Source organism: Podarcis bocagei (genome assembly GCF_964188305.1).
Source record: "Podarcis bocagei genome assembly, chromosome: Z".
NCBI classification, from domain to species: Eukaryota; Metazoa; Chordata; class Lepidosauria; order Squamata; family Lacertidae; genus Podarcis; species Podarcis bocagei.
Window position 1 is genome coordinate 6933438 of NC_138140.1, and position 17234 is coordinate 6950671.

Genomic DNA, 17234 nt, shown 5'->3' on the forward strand with positions numbered 1-17234 from the left:
ACGTCATTTTCATCAGCAAGCTGGAGATGTAGTACAAAGCACTCACCACGTTGATGGTTCTGGTGGGGGCCATGTCTCTCCGGCTCCATGTCGCCCAGTTCTGTGTGCGTTGACAGTAGCTGAGGGGGGAGCGATGAGGAAAGGTGGGATGGGGTGGGCTGAGGGAGTGCTTGTCTGGTGAGGGAGCGTAGCAGTTCCGCACGGTGCCCTTACCCGAGGTGAGGGTGGAACACGTCAAGGCAGGGTGAGCAGGGAAGGATTAACACCCGTGCTGCATGGAGGTCAGAATCATCGAGAGATCTGAGAGGAAAGGGGAAGTGAGGAGGAAGATGAAGGATAAGGAGGAATGAGGGTGACCTCTCTTTTCTCAGACAAATTGGGGGGGGGCTGCTGTTTGTTTGCCTCACACTCAAAGCCTAGGTTCAAAGAGATCATTGCACAAAAGGGGGCTGTGCTAATGTCACTACTTCACAGACTCCAATTGGCTCCCCACGGCAGCCATGGGCATGATGCTCACACATGCACTGCATCCTTGTCATGAGGGAATGTGTGTGTGGGACAGTTAGTTGAGGAAGAGGGGAGGGTGAATGAGCAACATGGTCACCATGTTTGATTTGGATGCTGCACAGAACCCCTGCTCAGATAGAGATTTTAGCCCTGAAAAAAAGAGGACATGTCTGGGGAAAACCGGACATATGGCAGCCCTACACAGCCCAGGACCTCCACACATACTGCCCAGGCTTGTGCCCTGGAGAGGACATTTCAGTGCTGCTAATGCAGCAGGGGGGAAATGCAGGATGCAGCAGTTTTGAGTTAACAGTCTCTGCAGCCAAAGCAGATGCTGTGATTCTCCAGTGGTTTGACTTCACCCCCCACCCCAGAGGCGCATTCCCTTGTCTCTCGGGACAGACAGATGCCAACAACTCATGTAGCAAAATTAGGTGGCAGGACAGAGTGTACATTCATGAGACCCGAGGAGATGTCATGGAGGAACTGATTGGAACCTAAGGAGGAATTGAAGGCATTCAGGGCGTTGGAGCAAACTTTTTCAGCCGGGGGCCAGTCCACTGTCCCTCAGACTTTGTGGGGGGCCAGACTATGATTTGAAAAATAATAATGAACAAATTCCTATGTCCCACAAATAACCCAGATATGCATTTTAAATAGAAGTACGCATTCTACTCATATAAAAACATGCTGATTCCTGGACTGTCCGCGGGCCGGATTTGGAAGATGATTGGGCCAGATCCGGCCCCCAGGCCTTAGTTTGCCTACCCATGAGCTAGAGAATACTGCTGGGATTGGGGAGGTGAAATAAGGACTCCAATAGGGCTTCCAGTCTCTGAAAGATGGCGAATGGAGCACAGAACTGATCATTCTGACAGATCTGAGCCTTGAGGAGGGTCAGGGTGGAATGCCAAGGTGAGGCATACCCCCAAAAAAGTCTTGAGAGGGCCCTCAAGACGTCAAGGGGTCCAAAGAGCTGTCCCACAATTCCCAGACCCGTGCGCTGAAAGGCTTGGGAGAGTGGGGAAAAGAAGTGGGACTGAGTGCAGTCTTCGCAGTAACGTATCTCCAAGGAAGCGAAGCCTTAACGCTCCGGCCACCAGCAGAGATTTTCCATAACCAACATTCAGGCTGACAGGAATGTAAGAAGATTTACTATTGAAATCAATTAAGATAAATTTGGCACCAGACGAAGGATTAAAAAGGAAGTCCGTTCTTCATCTTCTGGGTAATTAACTGTACATGGGGAAAAATTGCAAGTGGAAAACTATTATCTTATTTGATATTTACAGTGTGGGCCTGCTGATGGGAGAATTCAAAGCAACTGAAACCCATTCTGTATTGTTTGACACTGCTACAGGATTTTAAAGTTGGTCACAACTCGGTATTTGTGTATGGAAAAGGGAAGGTAGTGCTAGGACTACCTTCTGAGAGTCCTTATGCTGCCCTTCCAAAACTTTTCCCCATTTGCGGGGAAGAAAGGCTAAGGCAATTGAAATCTAGTGTTCTTGGTTTGTTACCAATGCAGTGGTACCTCTGGTTACAAACTTAATTTGTTCCAGAGGTCCATTCTTAACCTGAAACCGTTCTTAACCTGAAGCACCACTTTAGCTAATGGGGCCTCCCGCTGCCGCTGCGCCACCACTATGCGATTTCTGTTCTCATCCTGGGGCAAAGTTCTTAACCCAAGGTACTACTTCTGGGTTACTGGAGTCTGTAACCCGAAGTGTTTGTAACTGGAAATGTTTGTAACCCGAGGTACCACTGTACTGGAGAATAAAAGTGGAAACTGGATTTTGAACTGCAGCCGCCGTTAAAATTCACCTCAGCAGAGGAGATTTGGATTAAGACAATTAAAGTACTCTGTTGGGGGAATATAAGAAAGACATATCTGGGCTGGAGGGATCTACAGATCACTGAAATAGGCTTCCTGTATATAAATCGGAATTTTAAGGAGAAAAAAAGAAACTGGCAAGAGAGGTTGATATACCTATTTATAAGAATCTTCAAGTGCTGCAACTCTTCATTCTACCCTGAGACATTTTAGAAAATTGGATACTGAGTTTAGTACTATCTCTCCTGGACAATTAAGTGGTAATTCTTAAGGATATATTGTTTCTGTCTCTTCTTTAAGGTAGATATTTGTTATATATGAATATCAACTCAAACTTTGGATTTTATGTTAAATTGCATATGTGTATAAAGTAAACGGGTCGAAAGAAGTGGAGTAGTGAGAAAGCACAAAAACTGTTACAGTTTACTGAGAAATTACCTTGAATGTCCTTGAAACTGATAAGGTGGTGGTGAAAACTGGCTTTTTTTGAGAACAACAGAAAGATGAAAATATGAAATATGAAAATATGACAATGATTAAACATTCTGAAGAAGTGTGCATGCACACGAAAGCTCATACCAAGAACTAACTTAGTTGGTCTTTAAGGTGCTACTGGAAGGAATTTTTTTATAATGATTAAACAGTCAGAGTTGAGTCTGGACAGAAGGGCCCAGGTAGGGGGAGGCGGGGCACATAGATGCAAGGGGCACATTGATACACCAACAATATTTCAATATTGAGAAACGTTATTCGTGTTGTGACATCACTAAAATGTGTCTATACATGTGTGAGTCTGACTGTTGTGTATCAAAACTAAAGAAACAAATTGTAAGGCTGATTATGATCTCTCACAATAAAAAATGTTTTTTCCCCATTATTATTTTTTGTAAATAATTACCATTCTCATACAATTTACGCTTTGTATCCAAGTGCCCCGTCCACTGTATCCAAGTGCCCCGTAGGTGGGGCAGAATGATACAAACCCATTTTTTACTCAAGTCATTATATTCTTATCTTCTAACTTTAATGGTTCTTTTGATTGCTGTTATAATATTGATTAGTTATGCCATGCATAAAGCAATTTTTTTTATTATTTGACTCATTTTGGTGCTTAAAATATCTGATTGAATTTTTCTGCATCAATCTGCCCCACTTCGCCCTACAGAACGCAGGGGATAAATCTCAATCTGAATTGGCGAATCTTTTTTCTGAACTGAAAAAAGAATTCATGAGGGAAATTATGACTAAAATAACAGATGAGTTTACAACCCGAATGGACCGAAGCAGTAAAAGGGTGACAGAACTGATTGAAACAATAGAGTCTTGGACAGGGAGAATTGAGGAAGGGGATGTTCCTAGGCAAAAGTTGGAGAGGAAGCCTGAAAAACTGGGAAAAGATGGTTAATATGAAGAAAGTCCAAAATAACAGGGTAGATTTGAAGGTTTTGTGGTTTAGGCAGAAAACACTTGAGGAGGCCTTGGTGAAGAAAACAAAGCAGAAAATACAACCTCTGAGACTGTGAGAAGTTTGGAGGGAAGGCGAGCGGGATCTGGAACTTGCCTCAAATGACAGATGTCTTCTGATGAAAGTTAAGGACGCCAGTTAGGGGAAAGAGTGGGAAATAGTCTTGGAAATGGTTCTTGTTTATGTGTCAAATTTTGTAGATATTGGTACATTAGCAGGCTTTGATTAAACACTTGCAATTAGTAGAAATGGGGATAAAATTAGAAGGAAAAATAATAGTTAAGCACAGATGTGGAATGCAGAAGGTTGTTTTAAATTATATTCTAGATTCTTAAATGATATCTGTGTTAAATAATGGTAAATGATTTGAAGTGTTAGTAAGTTTTGATTAATTATGTGTAACTATTAGAAAATTGGGTAAATGAATATGGAAATGTAAGAGAATTTTGTTTATATTAAGAATTAGAAGAGGGGATGGAGGGAAGTCCAGAGATTCCTGGAATCTTGAAGAAAAGGTTTTGAAAAGATATTGTTATACATGGGGATTGTGAGGTAAAAATGTTCTTTTTTACTGATGTTAATGTGGAATTAAATTGTGAAAAACAATAAAAATTTATTTAACAAGAAATGAGGACCCCAGGAAGTGTCTGAGTCTTGGGAGAAGACCAGTAGTCCAGAGAATGGAGAGCTACATCCAGAAGAAGGACCAAAAGGTCATCTTGAATCCTGATTCTGTCTGCTGTGGCATTACCTACCCCTCTCAGTTTGCAGATCTGATGAGCAGCCCCTCAACTCCTTCATCCAAGTTGTTTATGAAGTCATTGAACAACTGTGGGCCCAGGACAGAGCCCTGCAGCACCCCACTTGTCACTTTCCTTCAGAATGATGAGGAATCATTAGTGAGCACTCTTTGGATTTAGTTAGTCTACTAGCTACAAATCCACAGTTAACACTTTTTACCAGCTTCTCCACAGGAATACCATGTAAACTCAGTAGTGTCCATCCGCTCTTGGTCTGTTTGTATGATTAGGGTTACATCTTGAATTTCTGAACTCATTTTGAGCAATGGAGATACTTTGTACTTGTCTGTATCTGTATATATCTGTGCCTGCAAAAGCCTAGAAGCTGTATATATCCATGTCAATAACTGTTTTACTGAGCCTTGTCTTCTGCAACAGTACATTTTCTGAACTTTTCTCTGCTTCTGAAGCAGCAGCATTTGAATACCTATTCAAGGTGTGCTCAAAGACCGCAGACGCAGCAGTTGGAGAAATAGAAAGTAAAGTTTATTGCTGACAGCAATAGGTCCAGAGGAGTTCTCTCCGAAAGACTGGACCTCGATCAGTTGTGCTCTGGGCTTATATATTTTTTTCCAGATAGCTTTAGGCATTACATATTCATAAACTTCAGCAAAACCAATAAGCACAGACATCGCCCTTCCCAAATCCTCCTATGTCCATATACAGATCACTTCTGCTTTCCATATAGTTGCTCATTATATTACTAATTACTCATATACTGTTATCAGCAAGCAAAGCAAAAGTCCCCTTTTGGCAAGCAAAGCCCAAAATTCCCCCCTGTTATCAGACATCCTGTATCTTATGAGGAAAGCACCCAAATTGGACATCCTGCTCTGCTGACTGTCTGGTCATGGTGACCATCTCAAGACTATGATGGATGCCTTCCTTACAGACTGCAAACACAGCTAAATATATTTATGTTTTCTGCTAACGCAGCAATAAGGCACAGAGAGAGACAGCATTTGATTTTCAGAATTAGGCACTTCAAGCATTAAGCACTATACAGTAAAGTGAGACATAACAATATATAAGGCACAGAGATATACCTGTATACTTTCCTTAGGTGGCCCTGCCAAATAAAAAGTGTCTATATACTTCAATATGAAAGCCTTTTGAAGGGAGGGAGGGAAGTCCACACGCGGTAGAGCGTTTAGAAAATAAGTGGACATATGACTGTTGAATTTTAGAGTATTTATTTTGTTTCTGTTAAAGAAAACTCAATAAAAAGCATTGGGCGGGGAAGTGTCTATATACATAGCAAAAAGTAAAGAGCAGAACAGTGATTACTACAGCAAGTAGAAGGGGTGTCCGCCAAGGACGGGGCATTCCTACAAAGGGAACCACACTCCGTCCAGTCATACCCAGTGGAAATTTTCTCATCCTCTGTACCTGGGTTTTTTGGGGGGTTTTTTTGCATATAATTTTTTTATTATTTTCTTTATATAATCTTTTTTCAACAACATCCATCAATCAAGATATATACCCTTTTGCTCTGCCGAGCTGTGACTTCCCTGCGTCCCTTCAGTTGGTATCCCTTATCACATTTTTTATCACATATTTTATTCTCGCATCTTATCTATTTTACATTGTAGGTGTTACTTCAACCCTGCTAGTGTTTTTAAGTTTTTACAGTTCTCTTTGAAATACTCAATAAATTTACTCCAATTATCCTGGAATCTCTGGTCATTCTAGTCCCGGATCCCTCCTGTCAATTTGGCTAATTCCACATAGTCTGTCATCTTCGCCTGCCACTCTGCAATGGTAGGAACTTCTTGTGATTTCCACTTTTGGGCCAGCAAAGTCCTTGCAGTAGCTGTGGCATAGACGAATACTCTTTGATCCTTTGTCTAAATCTCCTTTCCCATCAGACCTAGCAGGAAAGTCTCTGGTGTTTTGGGGAAGGTGTATTTTCTTAAGTTCATTGTAAATTGACTCCCAGAAGTTCTTTACTTTAACACAAGTCCACCACATATTGTAATATTCTCCTTCTACCTCTTTACACTTCAAATATTTTCTGTCCCTCTTCCTAAACCTTTTTGCCAACTTAGTTGGCATTAAATGCCATCTATAAATCATTTTCATTAAATTTTCTTTCAAAGCCGTACATGCCGTAAATTTCAAACTCTCATTCCATAATTTTATCCATGCATCCAATTCAATATTGTGCCGAAAATCTACAGCCTATTTTATCATAGCTTCTTTCACTTCATTTTTCGTGAACCATTCAAGCAACAAATCATACATTCTGGATAGTGTTTTACCTCTACACTCTATTAGTTCAATTTGAAATTTTGATTTTTTTTATCCTCAAACCCAACTTTCCTTTTATCTTCATTCAGTATATCATTTACCTGATGGTATTGCAACCACCCTGTTAACATACTTTCAATTTGGTCATACGGTTTGAGTTTTAACCCTTGTTCCATACTTCTAGTGATTTCCTCGTATGTCGCTCTTTTCCCTTCCATATTCACCTTTTTGATTGTCAGTACATCTATCGGTGATACCCACCATGGGGTTTTCCTTTCCAATAATTTTTTATTCCTTTCCCATACTTTGTATATTGACCTTCTAATCACATGGCTTAAGAAACATTTGTGTACTTTTACTTTGTCGTACCATAGGTACAAATGCCACCCATACCTATTGCCATGACCCTCTAAGTCCAAGAGATCAGTGTTTTCCAATGTCATCCATTCCTTCAACCATACTAGACAGGACGCCTCATAATATAAATTCATATTTGGCAAGGCGAAACCGCCTCTTTCTTTGTCTATTAATATTTTCAATTTAATCCTCAACTTTTTCCCTTGCCAGACGAATTTTGATAATGATTTTTGCCAATTTCTGAGTTGTCCTGTCCCTTTAATTACCGGAGTTAATTACTGCGGAGCCGCAACCATTGAAAGAAGCCCGAGATAACCCTCCAGGGAATCTCAAGGTTCAGTGAAGGCTACGTGGACCTCGGAACCTCAAGGGGTATCTTGGGGGTCGTGGCACCTGGTGGTGTCTGGTCATGCTCCCCTGCTCTTCAGGTTTTAGAAATAAATCCAGAGATGGGATCAAGCTTCTAATGAAAGCGGCGAGCTTCCAAAAATTAAAAACCAATTTGGAATTATAATTGGTAGAGTCCATCCCAGCAGCTGGGAGACGATGGCGTATGGCAGAAGGTTGCAGGAAGGAGTGAGGAAAGAAAGTATCTGCTTGAGTGAGTGTTACTTATTAAGACCTTGGATACATTGTATAAAGTGTCGAGGCGACGCTTTTATTTAAAATAACTTGTGGTGAGTGGAGTTAGAGGTTTCCCTCTGTCAGTATTAGCTGGAATTTGAACTGTCTGCTGCTTAAAATAAATTGATTCGTCACGCTCCACCATTTTTAGATGAGAAAAGTTGTACTAGCCATGACTGGCTAAACATATTAAAGATCTAGATTAGTGACCCATTGCCGAACATGGGAAAATCTAAAAACATTCAACTGTAGCTCTTTATTGGGATTAACAACGGACTTTGTTGGAGAAGGAGACTTTGGCGTTTGGATTTATAAACACACACACCCCAGCATTCTTTCGTGAGGAGGAAGACACCAGAAACCCCGTTCTTTATTACTTTTGGAGTACACGGCTTTTTTCCCTTTTTTTTTTTAGGTTTCCAGTGGACTAAGCTGACAAGCGGACTTTGTTGGAGGGCTTAAGACAGTGTTGGAGAAGGCGATTTTGGCGTTTGGATTTATAAAATCCCCCCACCCCACCAGCATTGCTTTGTGAGGAGGAAGACACCGGAAACCCTGTTCTTTAATGTTTTTGGAGTACATGGCGCTTTTCTGAGGTCACCAGTGGATTAAGCCAACAAGCGGCGGAAAAAAGAAGAATGCAAATTGGGTCACAAATATCTTCCTTTTTTATTCTTTCTCATATACAGCAGTTTGGATTCTCCGCTCTTTGTTTCTTGCTGGCTTTCTTCGGATGAGACGGTGGGACAGACAAAGAAAATGAAAGTAACTGTATTGAAGGACCGTCATTTCTGTGTTTGCTGCCATCGCATTGGACAGAAGGGAATCCAACCTAAAAATAGAAAGGTTGGATTTGTGACCTCTGGGGCTTGTCAGAAAAATTACACAGGACAATTTAAGAGCCAAACAGTACTTTTGGGCAATAAATAAACAACGTGTCTGGGGGGAAATGGGAAAAAGGGAATAGGCACCCCAGGAGAAAGACGTCCTTCCTGGCAGGAGAATGGGAAAGAGGTCAAGGAGATTAGAGACTGTAATGGAATGGTTATACCAGATTTAGATAGATCAATGAAAAGACGAGATGCAAATGAAGGTAAATTACCGAAAACATTCTTTGATATGGTTAATACATTGGGACTAATTGATATTTGGAGACTTAAAAACCCAGCAACAAAACAGTTTACATTTTTCTCAAAACCAAATCAAAGATCTGGTAGAATAGCTTATATATGGACCTCTAAGGAATTGATTCCGAGAGTTTCAAAAACATAGATCTCCCCAAGAACTTTGTCAGACCATAATTCATTATATATTGAAATAATAATAATAATAATACATTTTATTTATACCCCGCCCTCCCCAGCCAAGGCCGGGCTCAGGGTTGCTAAAAACCAATAATAAAAACAAGTTGAATGAATGCAACTTAAAAACAAGATTAAAATACACATTAAAACATTAAAATGCAGCCTCATCACAGGAGGAGAAAGGAAAAAAGAAAGAGGGGGAGGGAATCAAATTGGCTCCAAGCTAAAGACCAAGCAGAACAACTCTGTCTTACAGGCCCTGCGGAAAGAAATCAGATCCTGCAGGGCCCTGGTCTCGTGAGGCTGAGCGTTCCACCAGGCTGGAGCCAGAGTTGAAAAAGCCCTGGCTCTGGTTGAGGCTAATCTAACTTCCATAGAGCCTGGGATCACTAGGGTGTTGCTATTTATGGACCTTAAGGTCCTCCGTGGGGCATACCGGGAGAGGCGGTCCCGTAGGTACGAGGGTCCTAGGCCGTGAAGGGCTTTAAAGGTCAAAAGCAGCACCTTAAATCTGACCCTGTACTCCACCGGGAGCCAGTGCAGCTGGAAAAGCACAGGGGGAATAAGCTCCCATGGCAGAGACCCGTGAGGAGCCTTGCTGCAGCATTCTGCACCCTCTGGAGTTTCTGCGTCAGCTTCAAGGACAGCCCCGCATAGAGCAAATTACAGTAGTCAAGCCTGGAGATGACCGTTGCATGGATCACTGTGGCCAGGTTGGGGCGGGAAAGGTGGAAAAATGCCGCCTTGGCTGTTGCTGTAACCTGTGCCTCCATGGAAAGGGAGGCTTCAAGGATTGCACCCAAACTCTTAACAGAAGGCAATGGCACTAATTGGGCCCCCACAGAAGGGAGTTAAAAGGGAAAGACCCCTCAGCATTTAGATGGAGAATGAATGAGTCTGTTTAATGACCAAAAGATAGTGCAAAAAGCCAATGTGATAATAGCAGAATATTTCAAATGGAATTTAAATAAAGGAACACCCATTGAAACACTATGGGACATAAGCAAAGCAGTGATGAGAGGCTTTTTGATTCGAAATAATAGTTTCCAGAAAAAAGGAAGAGAGAAGAAAAAAGAAATTCTGGCTCATCTCATGGAGAATGCGAGAATGCTAACAATAAAACCAAAAGACGAGACAATAAAACAAAATATTAAAATATTGCAGTTCTCCATTGTGGTGGGTCAGGAAGTGGAGTGGAAAATAAAGACAATGAGACAAAAGAACTTCGATTCGGCTAATAAAAGTAGAAAAAATTGGTATGGCAATTAAAGGCAAGACAAAAGCAAAACACAGTTTGTAAGATAAAAGAGGCAGATAAGATAATTGAAGACCCCAAGGAAATTATAAAGACTTTCAAGAGATTCTGGTCTATAAGGAGTTATACGGAAAAGATAGTAAGAGAATAGAAAAATATATGCAAAACCACCAATTGCAACAAATTCCTACAGAAGAGAAAGAACAATTAAATCAGGAAATATCAGAACAAGAAATTGAGAAAGCAGTAAGAAGAAAGAAAATAGGAAAGGCTCCAGGCCCACATGGCATTTCTGCAAAATACTATAAAACAAAGTGAAAGCTTTCGCAGATGATCTAGTCTTAACTTTGGAAGACCCCAAATATAGTGTAAAAGAGGCCTTAAAGAAAGTGGAAGTTTTTGGAAAGGTATCTGGGTTTAAACTCAATAAAATTTAAACAAAATGCTAGTAAAGAATATGAACAAAGAAGAAATAGAAGAACTACAAGCATCTCCAGGTATTATGGTGCTTAAAAGGGTGAAATATCTGGGAATCTGGCTGACAACAAAAAATATTGATTTGTTCAAAGATAATTATGAGAGTACATGGAAGGAAATTAAGAAAGATCTAGCTATATGGAGTAGAATATAAGTCATTCCTGGGTAGAATATAAGTGATAAAGATGAATATCTTACCTAGAATGTTATTCCTTTTCCTCTGCATCTGCATCTGGTTTAACCGGTGCAGTCAGCTCACACACCACACACATTCCCACTGCGATTCCCAATCGACCAGGAGTAGTGGGTGGTGGGGGAAGGAAGGCTACTGTGACAGGTATGGTGGCAGGGTTTGCGCCCCGGGGTGGTGGAGGAGAGAATACCATCACTCTTTTCTGGGGCTCACCTGGCATTTTTTCCCCTATGTTAAGTCAAAAAGCCCAAGGCAGGAAATGTGCCGCTGTAGCAAAGAGCCAAAGGGAAATGCTGACCTTATATCCCTTCCTGGCTCTTGCACCAGGTGCTGTGAATTACCAATTGGCCTCACCTGTGCAGCCATGCCTTGCCTCTTCAGAACTTAGGAAAGCCCAAGTCCTGCGAAGCCCTACTGGTCACAGGGCCTGGCTCCTTCATGCACTCCTGACAATAGGATGGGAGACACCTGGCTTGCTAGTAGTAAAAGGATCTGAAAAGGATCCTTTTCAGTAGTAATAAAAGGATGTGAGTAGGATCTACGAATCTTAGTAGACCACAAACTTAACGTAAGTCAGGTATGATCCAGCAGCAAAAAAGGAAAAAGAAAAGCTAGTGTTATTCTAGACTGCATCAACAGAAGTATAGTTTCCAGTTTAAGGGAAGTGACAGTCTCACTCTATTCTGCTCTGGTCAGACCACACCTGGAACACTGTGCCCAGTTCTAGGCACCACAGTTTAAGAAGGATGTTGAGAAGCTGGAACGTGTGCAGAGGAGGGCAACAAAGATGATCAAGGGCCTGGAAACCAAGCCTTCTGAGCAGCAGTTGAGGGAGCTATTTAGCCTGGATAAGAGGAGACTGAAGGGCATTAAGATATCCATCTTCAATATCTCAAGGGCTGCCACATGGAACACGCAGCAGGCTTGTTTTCTCCTGCTTTGGAGGTTAGGACCCAAATAAATGGTTTCAAGTTACAAGAAAGAAGATTCTGACTAAGTTTCAGAAAGAACTTTCTGACAGTAAGAGCGGTTTGACAGTGGAACAGTCTCCCTCAGGAGGTTGTGGACTCTCCTTCGTTGGAGATTTTTAAGCAGAGGTTAGTTGGAATCTCATGGACACTTTAGTCGAGATTCTTGTATCACAGGGGGTTGGACTGGATGACTCTTGGGTGCCTTCCAACACTGCAGTTCTATGATTAATCAGATCTAGTTGGGTCACTGGGCTGTTACCATAGCAACTGAACTTTCACCTGCATCATCATGGGATGATTTACAATCATGAAGAAAATTAACCCCTTCTAGTTACTCTGTTTTGCACCTGTTATTTTTTGTACCTCAAACCTAGCCTGTGTACTGTTTTGATTTACACATCAAAGCCTTTAGCCACATTAACTGAGGACTAATGGGAGGTGGAATCGAACCACATAAGGAGGACCCAGAAGTTCTTCCTTTCAGTGCCTGGCACCTTCCCTCTGTACACTGCAGATCTCTCCCTTCACCTTCCCAGCAGCACACTCTGCTCAAGCATCTCAGCTGTGTTGCCTGCCTCCTTTGCTTCTTCTCCCTAATAGTCAGTGCCACATGGAAGCCCAAATTGGCATGATGTTGATTATGCAAGAGTGGGTTCTTAGCACCTCTAATCAGCTGGTAATCCAATAACCTTCTCGGCTAACATGCACTTGCCACATCCTGATGGCTGAGAGAGAGCAGGAGCAATCCCATCAGGCTACTAATTATCACCTGGCAGCTGTAAAGGTGAGCATCAGGTGGGGAAGCAAGGAGAATGCAGTCCTGGATTATAAACCATGTGTCAGGTATTCTCTCCTATACCAGTTATCTGCTACCCATATATATATATATATATATGACAATGAAGATGCTTAGCATGCAGAAGGTCTCAGAACCAATTCCCTGTATCGCCTGTTAAATTAATCTGCTCATGCAGTGAATGGAGGAGGGGAAATTCTTCCTGAATCACTGGAGCAGCATTCTCAGTCAGAGGAGAGAGTTATAGTGTTGGATGGACAAATAGTCTGGCCTAGTGTACAGGAGGCATCCTAAAATACTTGTAGAACTATTTGAATCTCAGCCTCCCATCAAGCCTTGTTAAAAAACAGCAGAAGGATATGTTGCAACCTTGGGGGCTTTTTTGTTTAGAAAAACAGAAAGGGAGGGGGGAGATTGTGACCAACGAATGGAAACTAGGAGCTGGTTTTTTTGTGTGTCTTACTGTTATTGCAGTGCCACTAGACTATTTCTCAAAAGTGAGACATGCTCTCACCCACCCAAAGGCAGATGCCCCAGTTAGAAAAAACATACTCAATCAAAGAAATAGACCAAGAAGTACATAGCACGCAGGCCAATTTTCCAGTTGACGCACAGGGCACTTTAATATCCAGGTTCTTGACGGGGAAAATGTCATTGAGGATTCCATTTCTGTAAAGCAGAGGTGTCATATTTTCCTAATGCTAAATAGAAGGAAGAAGGGCTATGCTATCAGAGGGAAAGGTTATGGCGGTAGCATGAAACGCTACCCCCTGCAATGCATGAAGCATAGCTAAATAATCCCTGTCAGGTGACCAATCCAACCTCTCTTTATAAACCTCCAGTGAAGGAGAGTCCACCACCTCCCAAGGTTGTCCATTCCACTGACAAACAGCTCTTACCATCACAAAGTTCTTCCTGAGGTTTAGTCAGAATCTGCTTTCTTATAATTTGAAATCAGTGCAGGGCAGGCTATTCTGGTATAAATGAATACATCAGACAGTAGAGAATGGATGAGAAAGTTGTGGCCCTCCAGATGTCGTGGGACTCCAAACCCCATCATCCCTGACCACTAGCCACATTGACTGGGGCTGATGCAGAATTGGAGTCCCACAACATCTGAAGGACCACAGACTCCACAAACTCTGCAGGAGAACCTTCAGTAATGTGGAACGCCCTCCCACCAGATGTCAAAGAGAAAAACAACTACCAGACTTTTAGAAGACACCTGAAGGCAGCCCTGTTTAGGGACATTTTTAATGTTTAATAGGCTATTGTATTTTAATATTCTGTTGAAAGCCGCCCAGATGGGTGGGGTATTTATTATTATTATTATTATTATTATTATTATTATTATTATTATTATTATTATTATTATTAATTTATTAATTATTAATTAATTATTAATTATTGATATTAATTACTTTTATTATTATTTATTGTTATTATTTAATGGGAAGTAATCCCCACGATAAGAAGAGTGACACTCCACATTTGTGCCTGTATCAGTCTGTGAAATTTTGGAGAGTGTAAGTTACTGTGAAATGCCAAGTGCCTGACATCTTGTCTGGGGAAGTTTTGATTCCCAAGCAGCAAAAATGAGAGATTTATCTAGCACCCAGTATGGTCATAATAGTTCATGACTGGTGGTGAACTGCATTCATCCAGGTGTGCCACTGATTTTATCTATGATATGAATCCTCTCTTCTGTCTACTGGCAATGCCACATCTAATACATTAAAAAAATTAGATTTGGCATCTTCGCTACTGCATTGCATCAGTGGCTTACAGCATAATTCTATTAATTGTGTTGATATTGTTTTTTAGAATTGTGTTGATTTTTTTATTTTTTGTAGTCACTTAGAGTGCAAACTTCTTTTAAAAAAAAATAGCAGGTCACGTAAGGCAGGTAGAAGAAGCTGACCAAATGATTCCTGACTGCAGTGTAGGTTTGGGGAGATGCTAATGAGAAATGAGAGGGTCGGGACAGGATGCCAGAGATGAGATACTTTGACTCTGTGGTGAGAAGCAAGAAGATGAGTGAAGTTGCTGTTTACTTAGAGAAAGAGTTACTGAAAGAGGCTGGAACGATTGCTGACATGCTGTTTTGCTGAGCAATAAGATTTTTTAAATGCAGCTGAGCAAAATCTAAAAGCCCTTTCTGAGGTCAACCGAGGTCATCCATAATCTGTAAATGCAGGTGTGGGGAACCTCAGTCCCAGGAATCATATTCTGCCCTCTCCATCTGGCCCTCGGGATTCTTCCAAAGCCACACACCTTCCCCAGGTAAAGCTCTGACTAGCCTTTATTTGCAGCCTCCTTTTTGCATGACTGGAATGTGTCACTAAACTCAGATAATATTGCAGGATCACCTTACCCCATGTACACTCAGTCTGCAGAACTGTTACAAGTGCTGTGTAATACTCATTCCACATGTGTAATAAATCAATCTTTCAGTGTGGCAGCACCTACACTTTGGATTCTCTGCCTTTGGGTACCAGGCAATTGCCTTCACTGTATTTATTTTGGCACTTGCTTAGAACATTATTTTTTCTTAGGCATGACTATCCAGACATGCAGAAGTTACATGTGTTTCATAATTTCCTCTGTGCAATGTGGCAAAGAAAATGAATATGCCAGCATAACATTTCCCTTCGCTGGATGTGGTAAGCTGTAACTTATCGTTCCACCTGAGTGGCACTCGCATTGGTGCCATATATCCTCTCGTGTTGATGTAGGTGTTAGACTTGTAGTGAGTGTGTAATTCCTTTACGTTCTAGTCCAGAAATTCCTTTTTCTGTTGGTGTTGTTCTCTATGTAACTTGGACAGAAAACTGTTCTGCATCTCTTCCCCCACAATTTATTTAACCAGGGTTGCTCTCCATTGTGTGTTACACAAGAACCCAGTACGAGACAGCTCTGTACCTCTTCAGTATTTCCTAGAAGTGTGTGAAATGCAGAATTTCCATTTGTGATCTTCTGGGTTTGGAGGGGATGGGATGATGAATCCCATCTTTTTGTAGTAGATCAATGTGAAAAATCGCTTTTCTTTTCTGAATAAAGTGAATTGGATAAGGGCCTGAAATACATCTGCCTCTGTGGACAACCTGCCCCCACCCCCACATAGAAGGTCAAAAATTAGGTTTTCCTAGGGTCTGAGTGAGATTTTAAAGAGAGGGACAATAATGTCATTATTATAATGTCATTATTTTCCTTGTGCTGGAGTGAATTGAGGAAGTTGATGGAATTAGTGTTTGCTTTTCTTTCATACACTAGCCCCCAGACAATAGTGATTTATTTGCAGTGCCATTTTGCATAATTTCTGAGCTTGCTAAAGAGCTTCCTTCTCTACTTTTGGTAATGGGTCAGTTGAGAATGTGTAAATCAGGGTACAAGAAGACTGAATACTATTTGTTACAGTAAGATGCAAATGGAAGGGAAGTGTTTACTAGATTATCTGAGGGCAAGCATGAGAAGTGTATCGTATCCTCCTGATACTTCTGGGGACGGAGTTCTTAATCACATTTATTCTGAAATAATTGGTTTGAAAGTTTGTTAAGGAGCAGGACGTTCAAATAGCTTTCTCCACACCCACCCACATCCTTTCTCCTATAGCTGAAAATGAAATGTTCTAGCAATGTGTCACAACTTCTATAGCCTACATATAGTAGGGGTATTTAAAATGAGAGTCATCATAATGATTCATAGTTAAAAATCGGTGAGGCAGCAAATGTGTGTTCATTTTTTGCTTTTCAAATTATGCCACCCCTACTGCCACCTCTCATTCTGATCTGACTAGCTCTACCATGGTGGCTTCCTAATATTGTCCAACCAAACAAAGGTGCTGTAAATGTGTATTCCAAAATTGCCCAGGTCGGAAAGTTAAAAGGAAGGTTTCCAATATTTGATACGGGTGGCACTGTGGGTTAAACCACAAAGCCTAGGACTTGCTGATCAGAAGGTCGGCGGTTCGAATCTGACGGGGTGAGCTCCCGTTGCTCGGTCCCTGCTCCTGCCAACCTAGCAGTTTGAAAGCACATCAAAGTGCAAGTAGATAAATAGATACCGCTCCGGCAGGAAGATAAACGGCGTTTCGGTGCGCTGCTCTGGTTCGCCAGAAGCAGCTTAGTCATGCTGGCCACATGACTCAGAAGCTATACACCGGCTCCCTTGGCCAATAAAGCAAGATGAGCGCCACAAGCCCAGAGTCAGTCATGACTGGACCTAATGGTCAGGGGTCCCTTTACCTTTAAGGTAAAAAAAAAGGTAAAGGACCCCTGGACGGTTAAGTCCAGTCAAAGGCAACTATGGGGTTGCGGTGCTCATCTCACTTTCAGGCCGAGGGAGCGGGTGTTTGTCCACAGACAACTTTCAGGGTCATGCGGCCAGCATGACTAAACTGTT

General features: G+C 41.6%; 2 long non-coding RNA genes across 3 annotated transcripts in view; both read right to left on the reverse strand.

Moving 5' to 3' along the window:
• LOC308579100 overlaps positions 1-17234 on the reverse strand; it is a 304876-nt gene that overhangs the window by 40240 nt on the left and 247402 nt on the right. The window lies entirely within an intron of this gene.
• LOC308579098 overlaps positions 8488-17234 on the reverse strand; it is a 55118-nt gene continuing 46371 nt past the window's right edge. The window contains exon 4 of the long non-coding RNA XR_014004280.1: positions 8488-8669. This is a non-coding gene — a long non-coding RNA (uncharacterized lncRNA). The remainder of the gene's footprint in view (positions 8670-17234) is intronic.